The 17,072-nt window shown below is 38.7% G+C and overlaps 1 long non-coding RNA gene across 1 annotated transcript; it reads right to left on the reverse strand.

Moving 5' to 3' along the window:
* Positions 1–10,547: 10,547 nt before the first annotated feature.
* LOC122667671 lies at positions 10,548–17,047 on the reverse strand. Its single transcript, XR_006333832.1, has 2 exons — positions 16,996–17,047; positions 10,548–10,661 (listed from the first exon to the last, which is right to left on the reverse strand). It is a non-coding gene; the product is annotated as an uncharacterized LOC122667671 (long non-coding RNA).
* Positions 17,048–17,072: the final 25 nt, after the last annotated feature.

The raw sequence follows: 17,072 nt of genomic DNA on the forward strand, positions 1-17,072 counted from the left end.
AACCCTGATTTTATACATAAATCAATCACTGGTTGAGTCATTCACCAAGTCAAGTGACTTGTTTCTATCCATTTCATGGAACATAAAATTTCATTCATTATATACAATAACCACAATCTAGAGGTACTAATTATACTTCACCACTCCTAAATTATGACATAGTATAGGCAAAACAATTGTTGGAACTGGAAATTTATCCTCTCAAGTGTGGTGCACTGCTTAATCCTACTGTCCACCCAACACTTAAGAGGATAAAAAGATGTCACTGCCCATGTTTTTATGGTTGGATTCTTAAATGTGGTCATTGGGTAGTGCACCGCACTTGCGAGGATGAAAATCCATTGGAACTCCATTCCATTATTGTTTGGTATGATAAAATAGATTTTAGGCAAGAATAATATTGTAAAATCTATTTTATGAGACAATAATGGAAGTCGTGATGTAGGATGGCTATTTGCACCCCAAAAAAAGGTAGGATGGCTATGGACGAGCTACTTGAAGTCTATAGGTCGTAGACCTAAAATTGTCTAAATGATTCCTAACAGCTACCACAAATTATATATTGATTTAGAAAACAAACATGGCATAATTAATAATGCAACATAAGTTGATGAAGGCTAAACAAGCAAGTCTGTAACATAATAAAACCAGCAAACTTTCTTAGGCATTACTCATGTGATAAAGCTACTTTAGAAACTAAAAATGAAAAATGGATATCTCTCGAGAAAGAAATTCTTTGGTTTTGATGAAAAATTGAAAGAAGTGAACAAGTCTCCTTATAGCCCCCAATGCTGATTTGATATGGTGTGCGAAATTTGAGTCAATGATTCAAAGTTTGTTAAGAGAGAGAAAGAGCAGAAAGAAGTAAAACAACTAAACATAACATATTGTTACAAGTGCTTCCATGGTTAAGCCTCTTGGTAAACATAAGTTTGATTTTCAAAGACAAACATCTTGATCAAATTCTATCTTTTTTTTTCAACAAAAAACCATTTCACAGAATTGTGATAAAAGCAATCGAAAATTGTATAGGACTTAAAAAAAAAACACATAATTTTTATGAAAATGCAAAATATATACCTTTACTACTTTGCCAATGGAAGTGGGTTTCTTGCAATTCTACACGTGCACACTTCTATTTTCCACTCTATTTGTTTCGGCATAAAATTTTATCTGAAAATTTTTTCATTAGAAGTTATACATTGAAAAATTTTATATGAAAATTTTACATGCTGAAAATTGTTCCAACGTTGAAAAGAATTTCAATTTTATATGTTAGTAAAAATTTTTTATGTATAAAAACTTTTTGCGGTAAAATTTTATGCTGAAACAAACAGAACCTTAAATTGAAATGGAAAACTATTGGGCAATAATGACTTAAACTTGCTATCACCCCTTAGGGCCTTTATTTATCTTGGTATGGACGATGCAAACTTCACATAATATGTGGTGAGACGTTGCTCATATTTCAAATACAAACATGTCGTCGTATTTGAAATATCTTTCAATATCAGGAACCACATAAAATAGGGGAATGACCAACAAACTCATTGGAGACATAATTGGTTGTGTGACTCACATTTATGTGAGGTTAGTATTTGCATCTTGGTGTAGGTGGTCCAGGGTTTTATAAATAAAGCCCAAGCAGGGTAATTGTAAGAACTTGAAAACCTAATCACGATGCAAGAAAGTATATACATAATAGAAAGAAAACAACCACATAGTTATAACACAAAAATTTATGTGGTTTGGCAAGATTACCTATGTCCACGATGAGATGAGAACTGTTTCACTAACAATGGAGAATAAGGTTACGGCCTCTCAATAGAGAATTTTCTTGCTACAAATTTATAGCGAAACATATGCAAGTGTAATTTACTGAAATACCCATACAACCCTAAAAAAATTTCCAACCCCTCAAGCCCTACATGCTTTTAATGGCCCTTCGGAAGCAGCCCACAAACCCATGCAATAGAATATAGAACATCCCCCCCCTCCCCCACACTGCAAAAAAAAAAAAAAAGGTGATGAAAAGGTTTTCAGTTCTTTTTGCCACATTAATAGATTACAGAGGAAGAAGAATGAGAAAAATGAGCAAGGGTTGCATGAGAAATGAAAACAAGAATGCCACATGGAGAGAGAGAGAGAGCTCTGCACCTTGATGAAAAAGCTTCAAATTATCCCATGTTTCTGTTTCTGGATGGCAAAGGTTTAACTTCTTCATGCACATCTTCAACGAGCCAAGCTTCTTTGAGGAACATTGAAAGCACCCTACATGAGTTATCGGTTAGGAGAGGAAGCATTTCTATGTTTCAAAAAGAAATGGGCCTCGTAACTAACTCCTGACTTCCCAATAAATAGGAAAGCAACGTGTCCGTATCCTCCGGAACCCACGTTCGAGGGAAAGAATTCTATGGTGGAGCATGGCCCATGCGCCCAGACACAGAGGAGAGGGGGAGCTCGAAATGAATGCCCGCTCCCAAATAAAGGCGGAAATACCTGCTCTATTGATGTTTCTATGTGCGCTCTCATTGGTCCCTGTACATGCTTCATAGAGAACTCCCCTTAATTCATATACATGTTCGTTGGAGGCTATCTTATGACTTATCAATTGGTCTCAAAAGATTGAAAGTTTATGGAAATTCTTATGTCGAATGCAAGGAAAATAGATAACAAATATTGAAAAATTAAGGTCGTGTCAAGAGCACTAACCAGAAATTCCAAGAAATCACCTTCAACTACCTATATAGAGAATTAGAGATAGATCCAAGAACTAGAGTACAGCGGTTTTCGGTTGAGCAAAGACATCAAACGGCCTATTTAATTGCCATCCATACCCTGATAGCCAATGCATGACTGTAGTATGTAAACATCATTGGGCACAGTATCGGTCTCTAACGATATCGATTTGGATCGGCTTGTATCAGTTGGAATCGGACGATTTTGCACACTTGTTTTTCATTAAATATTTTTTTTGAACGTTTTCACCGTTGTTTGTACCATTACATCAATACAAGATCGGCCAAACAGATCAACCAATTTGGCTGAACCGATACCAAATATTCCTAGAGTATGTCTGTAAAACAATACTCACACACCTAATTATGTAACTAACCCAATACGTAACATTCCTTCCCCTTAAAATTCGGGGGAAAAAAAAATCTATATGAACTACCCACTACAACACCCCCTCAATTATAGAAACTCCTGAATACTACCTAGAAAATCGATATCTAGGTCTGCAAGATACATCAGGCAAGTTCATCACAAATAAAACTTGGAAAAACTATAGAATCTAATGAAAAACCTCGTTTTGCAGCATCTTTTGCCAAGAAATCAATAACTGTGTTTGCTTCTCTATAGTAGCGCGAAATTTTTCAACAAATCTGATTTAAAAATAAAAGAAGATATAACCAGCTTTGCTGTCTGAACCAAGGAACATTGTTAGCATGAACAACAAGAACCACTGAAACTGAATCAATCTCAATCCATAGATTGTTTTAACCCATATTCATATCCATCGCTATCCCTTCCACAAGACTCACAAATTCATTCTTCATAGTTTGTTTTAATACCAAGAAATCATTGAAATAAATTTCTTGTCTTTCCTAGGTTGTCACACAGTATTCCACCTGCTCCAGATCTTCTTTTTTTTTGCTAAAAGATCATTGTATTAAGGAAACAAGAAAATCAAATACAGAGGGAACCCCCCATTACAGAAATCTAAATCTCGGCAAGCCCATGGCATCATGTGACAACTGATCTTCAATGTGTCTAGGGAAAACATAGTTTGACAACGACTCCCCAGATTTTGCCGCCTGCTTTGCCTTGTAATCCGCAATGGGATTAGCTTCTTTGAAGCAGTGGGAAATTTTCCAATTGCAAGACGCCAGATACGGTTTGAGCAAACCAAGGGATATTTGAAGAGTGAATTGACATGACCACAGAAGCGGAATCAGATTCAATCCACAGCTCCCTAATCCCCAACTCCTTAGCAATGAATAGACCATCCAACAGAGCCTCAAATTCTGCCACAAAAATACTGGAGACCCCCAAAAACCTACTGAAAGAATGCACCACTTGGGCGGTGGTGATTTTGAAAGACACCACCCGCCCCCGCCCTACCAGGGTTTCCCAAAGAGCTACCGTCAATATTGAGCTTAATCCAATTAGGAAGAGGTTTGCACCAGAAAACCTCATAATTGAAATACCTCTAAAGGTAGTGTTAGAGGTTAACAGGCCCAGAGATCTGATGTAGCGCCCCCAAATCCGGGTGAGATATGGGTGCTGGCCCTCGCAGGCCGCCATGTGATAACGGCTGGTCTTCCATCTCACTTACATTTAATTCATTGACAGCGGATAATCAATCACTCAAATATCATTGAATTGTAGTGGAAACTAAGCCTATATCACCTCAATGCACAACGGAAGTTATTCATTCTAAGTAATTTTGTCAATGATCGAAATCCAAAAAGAACTTCATTCACATAACCATAGTCTAAAAACCTCTTACTTGAGTCATCACACAACTTGTATCATCATAAAGCATTACATCCCATTCTATTCTTCAAATTACATTAATGCTACTGACCACCTACTATCACACTGAAACTCACCAACTGTCTTGAATCATAAAAAAAAAAGAAATAACTCTAAGCGTTATTAAATCAAGGATCCACTACTCAGGAATTATCAAGTATTTTCCCCTAGCTTTCTTAACGCACTCCATACAGTGACACTCCATGTGAGCCCTCTGCATGTAAAATATTGAGGGGTGAGCTCAACTAGCCCGTGAGAAGAATACAGTCATATTATGATGCAAGAAACATGGATGATAAAATCTGAACATATTATACATTTGATCATAGATATATAATCATGCATGGCATTTGAAAATAACACTAAAAACATGCTCAATGAAAATATAGTACATCTTTTAATTCTTAAGATAAATGATTTAATTAATTTGGTCTGGTCATTGTGAACTACCGGAGGACCGCCATATCACTGAACAATGGATAGTCTACCCCTAGTTCCAGGCATCGTAACCCTGGGAGGGACTAATCTCATCGGTATATAAGGTACTCCTGATTCCGAGCATCGTAACCCCGGGAAGGGCTATCTCAGAATATACTATGTCTACTCCTGGTTCCGGGCATCGTAACCCCGGGGAGGACATCTGTCACACTAGGCATGATCTACTCCTGATTCCGGGCATCGTGACCTCGGGAAGGATCACACTCTAGTATCTGTACACCTCATCCAGTATCTAACCCCCTACTGGAAAGGGGTGGTAGTCACATGGGTTATTTACCATTCCATTCCTTTCATTTCATTTTCATGAGTCTAACATTTATTTCAATCTTTCTTTCATGTAATTCATATTAGTCTTAAAATCTCATCATAAATAAGATCATATTTTCATATATCATTTATAACATTCTAAAGCATATAATATAATACATTTCACTTAAACATAAATCATGATGCAATGAAATATGCATAATCATAAAATGCGATTAAACTCAATAATATGACGATATTCCACTCACCTTGCACTGTGTCCGCCGGTTCTATGAAAACCCTTTCTGTCTCATTTCTTGTGAATTCGTCCACGTCACCTACATGGGTATCCTTCCTTAATTTAAAATCTAAACATTTTATTACTTCAATTTTAATGATTTAAAAACATAGACAGTCCTAATTTTAGGTTTTTGGTTCATTGTATATACTATCGACTTCCCCGATTTGACTCTGGTTCACCCAATCAAAGAACCATTATTTTGTTTGTTTACTTGTAGTGCAAGATCGATAGAGAAGAAGGTTGAAGGGGGTAGCAACTCTCCTAGGTCCCTAGTAAGCAGTAGAGAAGCCCTTCAAGGCTTGCCCAAGGACTCATCAAGGTTCATTAATGGAGTCTTCTCCAAAATAGAAATCAATATCATATTCTCTCTGTCTTCTCAATCCAATAGAATAGCCATTAACTAGCTATTGAGCTCACGAGATTACAAGAAGAATAGGAAAGATACATAAAATAATAACTAGATAAAGCAACTAACATAAAGAAATTACTAGATATGCAATCAACAATAACATAATAGGGAGTTAGATAGGAGCAGCAATAATATAATAGGAAGCTTAGTGCTGAGGTAGATGGGACGTAAGCCTCTCATGGACCCTTCTGGAATGCCAAAGCTGTTTAGGATGGGTATGCAACTCAAGTATTCCTCTTAGAACCATGGGGTACATGGAATAATCAGGGTCTCTAGTTCAAACATGGATTCAAGTTGGGGATCGGTTTAGCCTGTGCATAGCACGGAAGTTGGTCTGGATTATTGAGTATTATACATACAGGGTGCTGGGCTATATTCATTTAAGAATCGGATATACTATTTAGCAATGGGATCACCACCACCCATCAATGACACCAACATATTAAAAAATGGGGTGATGTCATCAATATCCAAAAACAATAAATGAAACCAATGTAAATATAACATAGTGAGGTCATGTAATACTATTCAACATAAATATATATATATATATATATAATAGATTGAAAAGTATCCACTACTAGCTTTATAATATATAAAATTAATAAATTTGTTGAAACCAATAATATTCAAGACGAAAAGCATTCGGTTGTTTAGGCTTGGTGACTTAGTCACCGCGGCTTGAGAAGATGACCGGAGTCATGACCAAGGTGAAAAGAATGGGAATAAAACTAGTGGGTTTATATATATCTAGTCCATTATGATCATATGGGCAGGGGTATTTCATGCTCAAGGTTGAGGACTACAGAGGCTAAGGATACCTGAAACGTTAACAGGTGATTTCGTCTTCCACGGCGAAGCTGGTTCTAGACGGTGGAGTCTTGCACCACAGCTGCTACGTGGGCGACAGCACCTCCTCTTTTTATTCCAAAAGCAACTCAGCTCCCTCAATTTCTTTTACACTTTGACCCTATTCCACCTCTCACCTTCGTCTCTCTATTTTGTCTCACTTTCTCACAAACTACCTCTTCTTACCATCTCATTCTCACGACCCACTTTCTCTGCTAATGGCATGAAAATCATTCCCTTCCCTGCCTTAGCTTTATAGACTCTCTCTTACTCCTGTACGTTGGAGGAGGATGATGGAATTCGGAATGGAAAGTCAAGAAAGGATGCTCCGGCCATAATTTAAACGGCTAAGGTATTAATGCGAGTGCCAGTTGATTGAAGAAAATCAAAACAGAGGGATCCTACTCGCCGCCTACCTATCACATAATGCCGACCCAAACGGGAAAAAATGAGGTGTAGAACTCGCGTGAATCCCGGATGACTTTGGTTCCGCAGAGAATTGGTTCCAAAATAGGGGTTTACTGTATAAAATATATATTTACGAAGAATAGACAACTATGGCAGAGATAATCATGCGCAGTGGTTGGAGAAGTTCTCTCAACGGAGAGGATCGTGGTTGCAAGATTTTCTCGACAGAAATATTGTTGAAGTTTTAAAGAAGAAGAAAACAATGAAGGGACACACCCATGTGACAACTACAGGTGCAGATAAAGAGAAGTGTATTTAGATTTGGATGTTGAAGTTGATAATCTTGACTTTTGAACCATATTCATTAATATATCTACCTATTCAACTATTCAGCTACGTGACCCATTCTTCCCTTTTGTTGAAAACCCTATTTGAATGTATTAAATATATATATCTATGAAAATTTAATATAATGCATTTATATATATAAGAATATCTTAAAAACTAAAATTCAGGGTATTACATCTGACACACAGCTCAGATCGTGGAAAGTCTTAATCCCCTTGATCACAAAGTTGCAGTTCCTTATTTCCCGTTTAATACAGTCAAGGATCTGACTCAAACTGCAAGAGTATCCCTCATGCAATCTTCTGTTGCGCTCTTTCCATAAAACAGCACAAATGACAGCTACACCTGCAGCCCAAGGATCCTTGACATTCGAGCATCTCAGCTTTTTCTTCCATCAACCGAAAAGGTCAGCAATTGTGGAGGGCCGACCCCAAACATGGCCAAACCAGGAGGAAAACTCTCTCCAAACAGCAGTGCTAAAGTCGCAGTTGAGGAAAATATGATGTAAAGAATCGTAGTCCTTCTTACAAAGGGTGCACCTGGATGCCAAGCAAATTCCACGCTTTTGAACTTCATCATCAGTAAGAAGCTTTCCATGGGCCAGCCTCCACCCAAACAGAGACTGACGAGGTTGAAGGTTTTTATACCAAACAAGGTTAGCCCAAGGAGCTTTTGGAGATTTAGTTCTAATACCTTCCCATGCAGTAGCAGAAAAGAACTCACCAGACTTTGATAGGCTCCAACAAACTGAATCCTCTACGGCGTAATTAGGGATTTGAACATTTATTATAACCTGAAACACATCGGCCAAGGCTGCCGAAGTGACCGGCGGTAACCTCCACACCCCAGACTCAATAAAATCCCCACTTTGGTCCCATCGTTTCTCAAGAAAGCATCGCCAAGGCGGGTGGTGTCTTGAATAAAGACCGGACCCAACCATTCGTCCGACCAAAATTTAATGTTCTTGCCATTCCCCAAGATCCATCATTCATTAGCAGCCACAAAGCTCCACATTCTTCTAACCCCTGGCCAGATAGAAGAAGCTCTAAAACCTGGCCGAATATTATCCCATTTATTGACAAAGCGATGTCTAAGAAAAGTGCAGGAGATCGAAGCCTCATTCCTAATCTTCCAAGTTGACTTGCTGGGTATCGCATAGAAGAATAGAACACCCGTCTACGTTTAGTTTCATCCATCTTAATTCTGGTTTACACCAGAAAACTTTTAAAGGCTCTTTCACTATTTCTGGTATTATTGAAAGTCCTAAGCGTCTGCAATTTATTAAATCAGCAGCAGATCAGACAGCTCATACTATGTTCATATTTGACTCCCTAAGGTCCTTCAAGATTCTTCGAAAAATAAAATGTAGTCATTAGTCATATATAATTGATGAGGAACATCCATACTTGTTCCTACATTAGTCATATATTATTTATGAGACAGAGAACGCTACCTGGTCGCATGTGGCAGGCAACCCATGTGCCTAGACAAAGGGCCACGCCCTAAGGAATTTCAACCTTTCCATGGGGGTGTGGCAGTCATTTCGTGTGGCCCTATGTCTGGGCATAGAGGCCGCACGCGACCATGTAGCATTCTTTCTCCCATAATTTATTGCCAAAATTTCTTTGAATAAAAATTGTGTTAACTTTTTTGTACCTTAATTGTTCTAATCAAATTTCTGAGCTTTCCCTCATGTCCCAGTTTTCCTTCCATGATCATGCATTCTAATTCGAAAGTCTCAAAATTAGTCCCTAGAGCGGTAATTTAAATCGCTCCTATAGCCAACCATGTGGGAGGTTATTCTGACCTAAAAAACATATGGCTGAGGTTCTTCCAAAAAAAAATAAAAAAAAGATATCTTCTTAATTTAATAACATTTCAGGACATCAACTTTTTGATTGATGAGTTTTTGTACTACAAAATTTGTAACATCCCAATTTTCGGTGAGTAGGAATATCAAAGGAATTAAGAAATTCTATAACCTTTTAAAAGGGTAAGGTTTGGCCATTGTGTCTTAGCCACCATTTCTTTTTTTGTTTGCAATTAATTTTTAAAATCATTCTCATATTGGTGCAGACGCTACACAATCAGACAGCGATCTCTTGCCCTACAACTTTTTCCTCTATTTAAATGCACACCCCTCCATCATGCAGCAAACCCATTCCCACAGAGGCACAATCTTAACCCATTAATTCTTTATTTCAGTTCCACCGTAATGCATCCCATGCTACTGCTTGGACTTCTTATAGCATTCTATTTTAGTGTAAGAAAAATGATTCTTTCCATTGGTTATGGATTATTCCTATTTTATCTTTCTTATTTGGTTATAACTTTTTTCCTTCACATTGCAGGGTTCTCAATTTGAAAATGCCTTCTCACAGTATTGGGAAGAGCATACAGGTCTTCCACATCCTCCACATTGGTTAGCTTCAAAGGCTTCTCCTTTAACCATCAATCAAGAAGCAGTCTTTATGAAACTTATAGAGAAAAATGAATTAGCTTCCCACCTGGATTCATTCTGTAAGCAGGCTAATATTGCTTGTTCTAAAGATGAACTAGTGAAGAAGACAAAGCTGCCATCAATATCCCAGTTGAATATTATCAAAATAGTATATGATCGCGTACCAAGTGGATCACCCCTGTCGATTGCCACCGAAGGGGGAATGCCATTTTTTCGCGAATCAATGGTGAAACAAGGAGGTTTCATGCATGTCCCTGATCTAAGGGACACAATGTTACATACATCATTCTTGCCACAATCACTAGCATCAAAAATCCCATTTTCTTTTGCCCAAATCAAGGAATTGAAGAAGCTTTTTGGTGTGGTGGATGATTCAAAAATGGAAGAGTATATTAAAGAGACCCTTGAGATATGTGAACAGAGTCACATTCAAGGAGAGCAGAGCACTTGTGTGACTTCTACAGAGGATCTCATCGATTTTGTTGTGAAGAAATTAGGGCACCATGTAAGCGTATGGAGTACTGAGAATGCTGAAGGGTCTTATGAGAATGTCACAATTGGAGATGTGAAACTCATATATGGAAACCTCTCTGAACCACCAGCTTTATGTCATAGCCAACCTTTCCTATTTCAAGTTTATTATTGTCATATTTTACAAAAAGTAAAAGTATATAAGGTTGATATACATGCTCAGAAGAAAATGAATCATGTGATCATGACATGCCACTATGATACATCAACTTGGAATCCAAACCATCTTGCTTTTAAGTTGTTGGGTTTTGGACCAGGCGTAATTGAAGTTTGTCATTGGATAAATGAGAATGGAGTGGTTTGGACAAAGACTCTAGATTGAGCAGCATTTGAGGATTTGATTATCTTTAATTCTCTTGTTTGTGTTATGTGTTACTGTTTATGCTATTTTGAAGAATAAATTATAACCTATTTTGGCTCTTTTAATGCTTTAATGCACCTCATTAGATCATATTAGGTTTCATAATAATGTGCTTAAATGTTGTCCACGTTTTTTTTTTTTTTTTGGAGACAAGAGGGTTATCCGACTTTAGGCCGATTAAATCCGCCCTAAGCTCGTACATGACCCCCACGCCACGCACGAACCGAGAGCTTCTGGGCCCTAGTGAGCCTCAGGCGGGTGGCCTCAAGAAATTATACAGCGGCGAAGGTTTGATCACGAGACCTCGCTTCCTGAGGCGGAGGCTCATGTCCCCTCCAAGCCAATTGCACTTACCCCTTGAGGTTTGTTGTCCATGTTTTATGGCCATGCATTCATAGAGTTTAGGTACTATTATAGTCCTTTCATGTCTATCCTACATTTTGTTGTATATTATGTTCTAATATCTCTTCTTGTAATCCATTCAAGGTAACATATGCATATCTTTACTTTCTGTTTTGCAGTGTTCATCTTGCATTCTGATATTAGCATCGCCTAAGAAGGCTGCCTTCTAACCGGACGGACCGGGGTGCCTAACACTTTTTCCGGACCGTACCCTAATATGTACCCTAACTATGGTTTGACCAATTCTTATTGGAGTCATATATTTGGAGTTAATTATGGATTCTAAGTCCTGACTCAGGTGGCAACTCCCAAGAACTTTGTATATTCTCTTATCCTCCCGAGGGTTTGAGATGGCATGAAGAATCGGTCTATTTTTTCAACCCGGTTCCCACACCTCTCTCGAACATTTTGACATGGTTCAAGATTGATTGGGAGTTACACAAGACCTTCAAGGCTATAAAATTGACCCTATATACTATTCAGGAAATCCGTTCATAATTGCTATGCATGCCTCTAAGGTGATAAAATGAAGTGTCGACAATGGTTAAAAGGAAGCTAGTCTATTTAGGATGTGTATTACTCAATAGGATCAAAGTTCTAGTACTCGATGAAGCTACTCGTGAGTAAATATTGTAACTGACTATCTAAATCGACAAACACTTGAGCAACACTTCTCAAGGTCTCCATCATCACAATTGCACATAGGTTACAATTAATTCTTGTTATAAATTTGGGTCTTCCTTCTCAATAATGGCTAGTATCTAGTAATTAAAATAACATAACCAAATGGTTTCAGCTGAGTTTGGTAACAAGTATTCTCGTCCTTTTACAATAATTCCCAAAAGAAAGAGGATTATCCGGATGTAAGTACCGTGGTCCCTCGGGACAAGGGTTTCCTCAGCCCTTATGGTATATGGCGACATAGGGTTTTGGGAGATACATGTGTGTGTGTGTATATGGACATGGATAATATTGTCAATGTATAATATTGATAAATAGGGGATTGGGATCATGCATTAAAGTATGTTAATGTAATGTAATGTCGCCACCTAGGGTTAGGGCCTAGGACCCATTAAGTGTAGCCTTATCCGTTGTGAGCGAAATCGGGCTACGTGACTCCATATGGTCCGACCAAAGGTTCGGGTAAGGGGTCAGGTTACGAGTGTGGGAAGGTGTTAGGCACCCACCTCGCCCGGCCAAAGCCGGTCTCTCTGTGTTAGATGCTACATAAGGACGAATGTTCTCTCTCTTTTATTACGGGGATGGGGGATATTATGAACTACATTCAGATGCTATGAATTGAACTAAAGCATAATAAACTATATTACATATATGAAAAATGCGGGCTAAAATGATGAAATATGAAAGGACTACATTGAATCAACAAAAATGCAGTAATTATACCTGTATGGTTGTATTCCCCTGGCTCAGGGGAGATAGACGAATGGACTGACGCCGATTCTTTCTCGGCAGAGTAATGGCCCTTTCAAGTGATTTGGAGAGGGGTAAACAGACAAAATAACGTCTGTAATAAAGGAGTTTTGATGGTTATCCGTGCACAGACGGGATAACAACGCTAAGGAGCAAAACCGCTCTATACTCAGAGGGACAATCGAAGGATCTGTCCGCCACAAGAAAACTTCAAGCACTACCACTCTCATGAGAGAAGGAGGAGAAATGAGAGTGAAAAGGGAGGAAAAGAGGCTAGGAATCACTTGGGGAGGGTCTCTCCACCCAAAATTCCTTTGAAAATGTGGGAGGGGACCCTCCTATTTATAGGGAAGGACCCCTTCTCTCTCCTGGCCGGATAAGTCCTCCACGGCGCCGTGGGTGACGTCAGCAGGCTGATGTCACACCCCCTCATGGCGCCGTGGAAATCCGGTACACATCCCCACGGTGCCGTGGGAAGGCGTCCACGGAGCCATGGGAGCACAGTGCTATTTTTCCTTGTTTTTTGGCTTAAAATGGGCCATTTTGTGTTCAGCATTGTTCTTGGTCTTATGGGTCAGGTATCTTGGGTCTAAAAAGAGGGAGAGTGCGTCGTCCATCGTCCATGTCCTGTTGTCATCATCGCCAATTAGGGGGTGACAAAAAATCAATGTCTACACCGGATATCCATTACCTGCATATTTGGTCCTCTTCTCTAGTTCTTTTGTTTGTTTAAAGTAGTTTTTCTCAGCAAAACCATAAGGTTAAGGACCTTGGAGCCAAAATTTTGGTCAAATACCAAAATTTCAATGAAATATTTTGGTTTCGACACTTACTGAAACAAAAAGGCATACGAATTGAGGGGTGTTCAATGTTTCGGTTTTTTTTTTACCGAAATGGACCATTTTTCAGTTCCATTTCAGTGGTATATTTCGACCCTTTCAGTCATGCGGTCTTTTGGGTCTAAGGACAGAGTTCATCTCATTCCCATCTCTGAGACAATTCTGCATTTCTACTTTTCTAAGTCGCAAGCTTGATAAGCCTTCTCTTGTCTGGTTTTTCTCTATTTTTATTATAACTTGTTATTTTATTTGGAATTCTAGAAACAGTTATGTGTTCTGTTTAATTAAGCCTCATCCTCTCAGTGTGTTGTGGAGGATTGAACTTTGGATGAAGGACCTCCATATTGCTCCCCCACCCCCCTCTGTTAATTCGAATATTGTGTTATCTACTAATAAGGTTATGCATGCTCTTCCTAGGATTAATTTACCTACGTTAGATTTTCCTGTTTTGTTATGCGCAGGGCTTGATTCCACAAACATAGGCTGTTCTGGATGGACTTTTGGCATTTTGTTAGATGGCAAATTTCATTTTATTGACTGCAGGTTGGATTAAAATCAATCATGAACTGAAACCTGAGCTGTTTGCTATTCTCAACGGCCTTGATTCGGCTAAATCGAGAGGTTTGAAGCTGAAAGAAGTTTGGTGCTCCAACATGGCGCTACCTGGACTTCTTCCAACTCCATCCCGTTCTCCTTGACCTATTGAAGTGTTGAAATATTTTTTGCAGATTTTGGATCGATCCAAGGACATTTTGTTCAAACCTTTGACGGATCCCGTTCTCTTAACTTGGTTTAGATCCTTAGCACAACATACTTCTACTACTAATGTACCCTGTGTCATTGAAAACTGTATTAATTTGCCATCTTATTAATATATGCTTTTTTTCTTTTCTCATCAAAAAAAATAAAAATAAAAGGGGAATGGTAAAAGAACAATATAAATTTTCTAAATGCGACTAAGACAAGCGTATTTAATGCGCAAACCTTCCCCTTTTAAAAAGTTATAAATTTTAAAATTAGTCAGCGTGGCTCTTGCGCCTAGACGCAAAACCTCCATGCCCCCATGGAAAGACAAAAATCCCATCCAGATCGATGCTTGCGCATACACTCCCATTAGTCAACGTGCATGTGCAGGCTCTAGAGGCCTAGGCAGCATTCTCTTACCCCATATATTTTATGCATTTCCTTGGTTTCCTACTCTTGCAGTTTCAATTGTTGCCCCATGTCTGTCAAAGTTAAATTATCGTATAACATTAATTTTTCACGTGGGAAAAGCATATTGGGCTAAAACTTGCAAATTGATGGACGATCATAGGATCTTTGTCCCCTCTAGTTCCCTGTCCGGCCCAGTTCGATCCCCCAGTGCTTGTAATAAGGGGGCGTAATGACCACCCTAACCATGCCCGAACACTCTGCCTGGTTGGGGTCCACCCTCCTTATTACAGGCACAGGGGAACTGGGCCGGATAGGGAATTGGAGGAGATAGTTTTTCATGATCATGTGGAGATTAAGTCCACAAAATTTAAGTTCTAACTAAGCTGTCCTATCAAAAAAAAATAGTTTCCTCCATCACACACAAATGTCTAACAAGTAACAAATCAAGTGAGGCCAAAATTTGTGGGCAGGTCCCTAGAGGTGCAGTTCTCCTAACTGTACTCTATTATGAAATCGTACGTTGAGATTGTCACATCACATTTCCATGTGTATTTAGGGTTTGCTTTTTTTTTTTTAAATTTTAGAGATTGTCATCATGGTAAACAGAACCAAACAATTTTTAGTCGTGTATACAATTAATCATTTAGTTCTTGAATATTTTCTTTGACTATGATGGTTAAGCTTCACACGAATCAGATCTAGCTAGCTAGAGAAGAAAAATAAGAAAACCAGGTTTATGAGAATGACTGAGAATTGAGGGGTAACTTTGGTATTTAAAATTTTGAGGGTTGAAGGGTTGTGAAATTTTGCTTTAGCAATAGTCACAAAAGAAAAGTTTTCCACTTTTTCATGTGTGAAATTTGTAAATTATAAAAGGGAAAAAGTTCTCTGTCCGGGAGTGTGGCCTACGCCAGCACTCCCATGAGTCTATCTCTCTCCTCCCCATGTGAAAAGACACATCTGTCCCCTTGTTTTAAGGAGGAGAGAGATAGACACATGGGAGTGCTGGCATAGGCCACACTCCCGTACAGAAAACTGCCTCCCATTATACAATATGCTTAGCCATTTAAGGGATTGAAGAAAGCTTTCACTTTTTTATTTGTTGGTAATAAGAGAAAAGGCTAGGCACACCGACCGCATACTACAAGTTAGCTTCCGTTATATCTATCTCTCCCTTTCCCTTTTTGAAATGATCTCTTTGCCCCTCATGCATAATGCCTCGTCTAACGCCATCATTGGTGCCGCCTGTTAGTTTACCACACACGGACGGTGTGACTATCCCTCTCTTTACAAAATTTTCCCTCTTATTTAAATGCGCACCCCTCCTCCATGCAGAAAACCCATTCCCAAGAGGCACAATCCCAACCCCATTAATTCTCTATTTCAGTTCCACCATAATGCATCCCATTTTATTGATTGGACTTCTGATAGCAGCATACTTTAGTGTAAGAAAAGTGATTCTTTCCATTGGCTAATGATTATTCCTATTTTATCTTTTTTATTTGATTAGAATTTTTTCACATGCTATTGCAGGGTTCTCAATCTGAAAATGCCTTCTCACAATACTGGGAAGAACATATTAGTCTTCCACATCCACCACATTGGTTAGCTGCAAAGGCTTCTCCTTTAAACCTCCATCAAGCAACTCTCTATACGAAACTTATAGAGGAAAATGAATTAGCTTCCCACCTGCATTCCTTCTGTAAGCAGGCTAATATTGCTTGTTCTAAAAATGCACCAATATCCCAATTGAATGATGTCAAAGTCGTATATGATCGCGTTCCAAGTGGATCAGCCCTATCGATAGCCACCCAAGGGGGAATGCCATTTTTCGCGAATCAATGGTGAAACAAGGAGGTTTCATGCATATCCTTGATCTAAGGGACACAATGTTACATACATCATTCTTGCCACAATCTCTAGCATAAAAAATCCCATTTTCTTTTGCCCAAATCAAGGAATTGAAGAAGCTTTTTGGTGTGGTGGATGATTAAAAAATGGAAGAGTATATTAAAGAGACCCTTGAGATATGTGAACAAAGTCACATTCGAGGAGAGCAGAGCACTTGTGTGACTTCTGCAGAGGATCTCATCGATTTTGTTGTGAAGAAATTAGGGCACCATGTAAGCGTATGGAGTACTGAGAATGCTGAAGGATCTTATGAGAATGTCACAATTGGAGATGTGAAACTCATATATGGAAACCTCTCTAAAACACCAGCCTTATGTCATAGCCAACCTTTCCCATTTCAAGTCTATTATTGTCATATTTTACAAAAAGTAAAAGTATACAAG

This window comes from Telopea speciosissima, chromosome 7 (genome assembly GCF_018873765.1).
Source record: "Telopea speciosissima isolate NSW1024214 ecotype Mountain lineage chromosome 7, Tspe_v1, whole genome shotgun sequence".
NCBI classification, from domain to species: domain Eukaryota; kingdom Viridiplantae; phylum Streptophyta; class Magnoliopsida; order Proteales; family Proteaceae; genus Telopea; species Telopea speciosissima.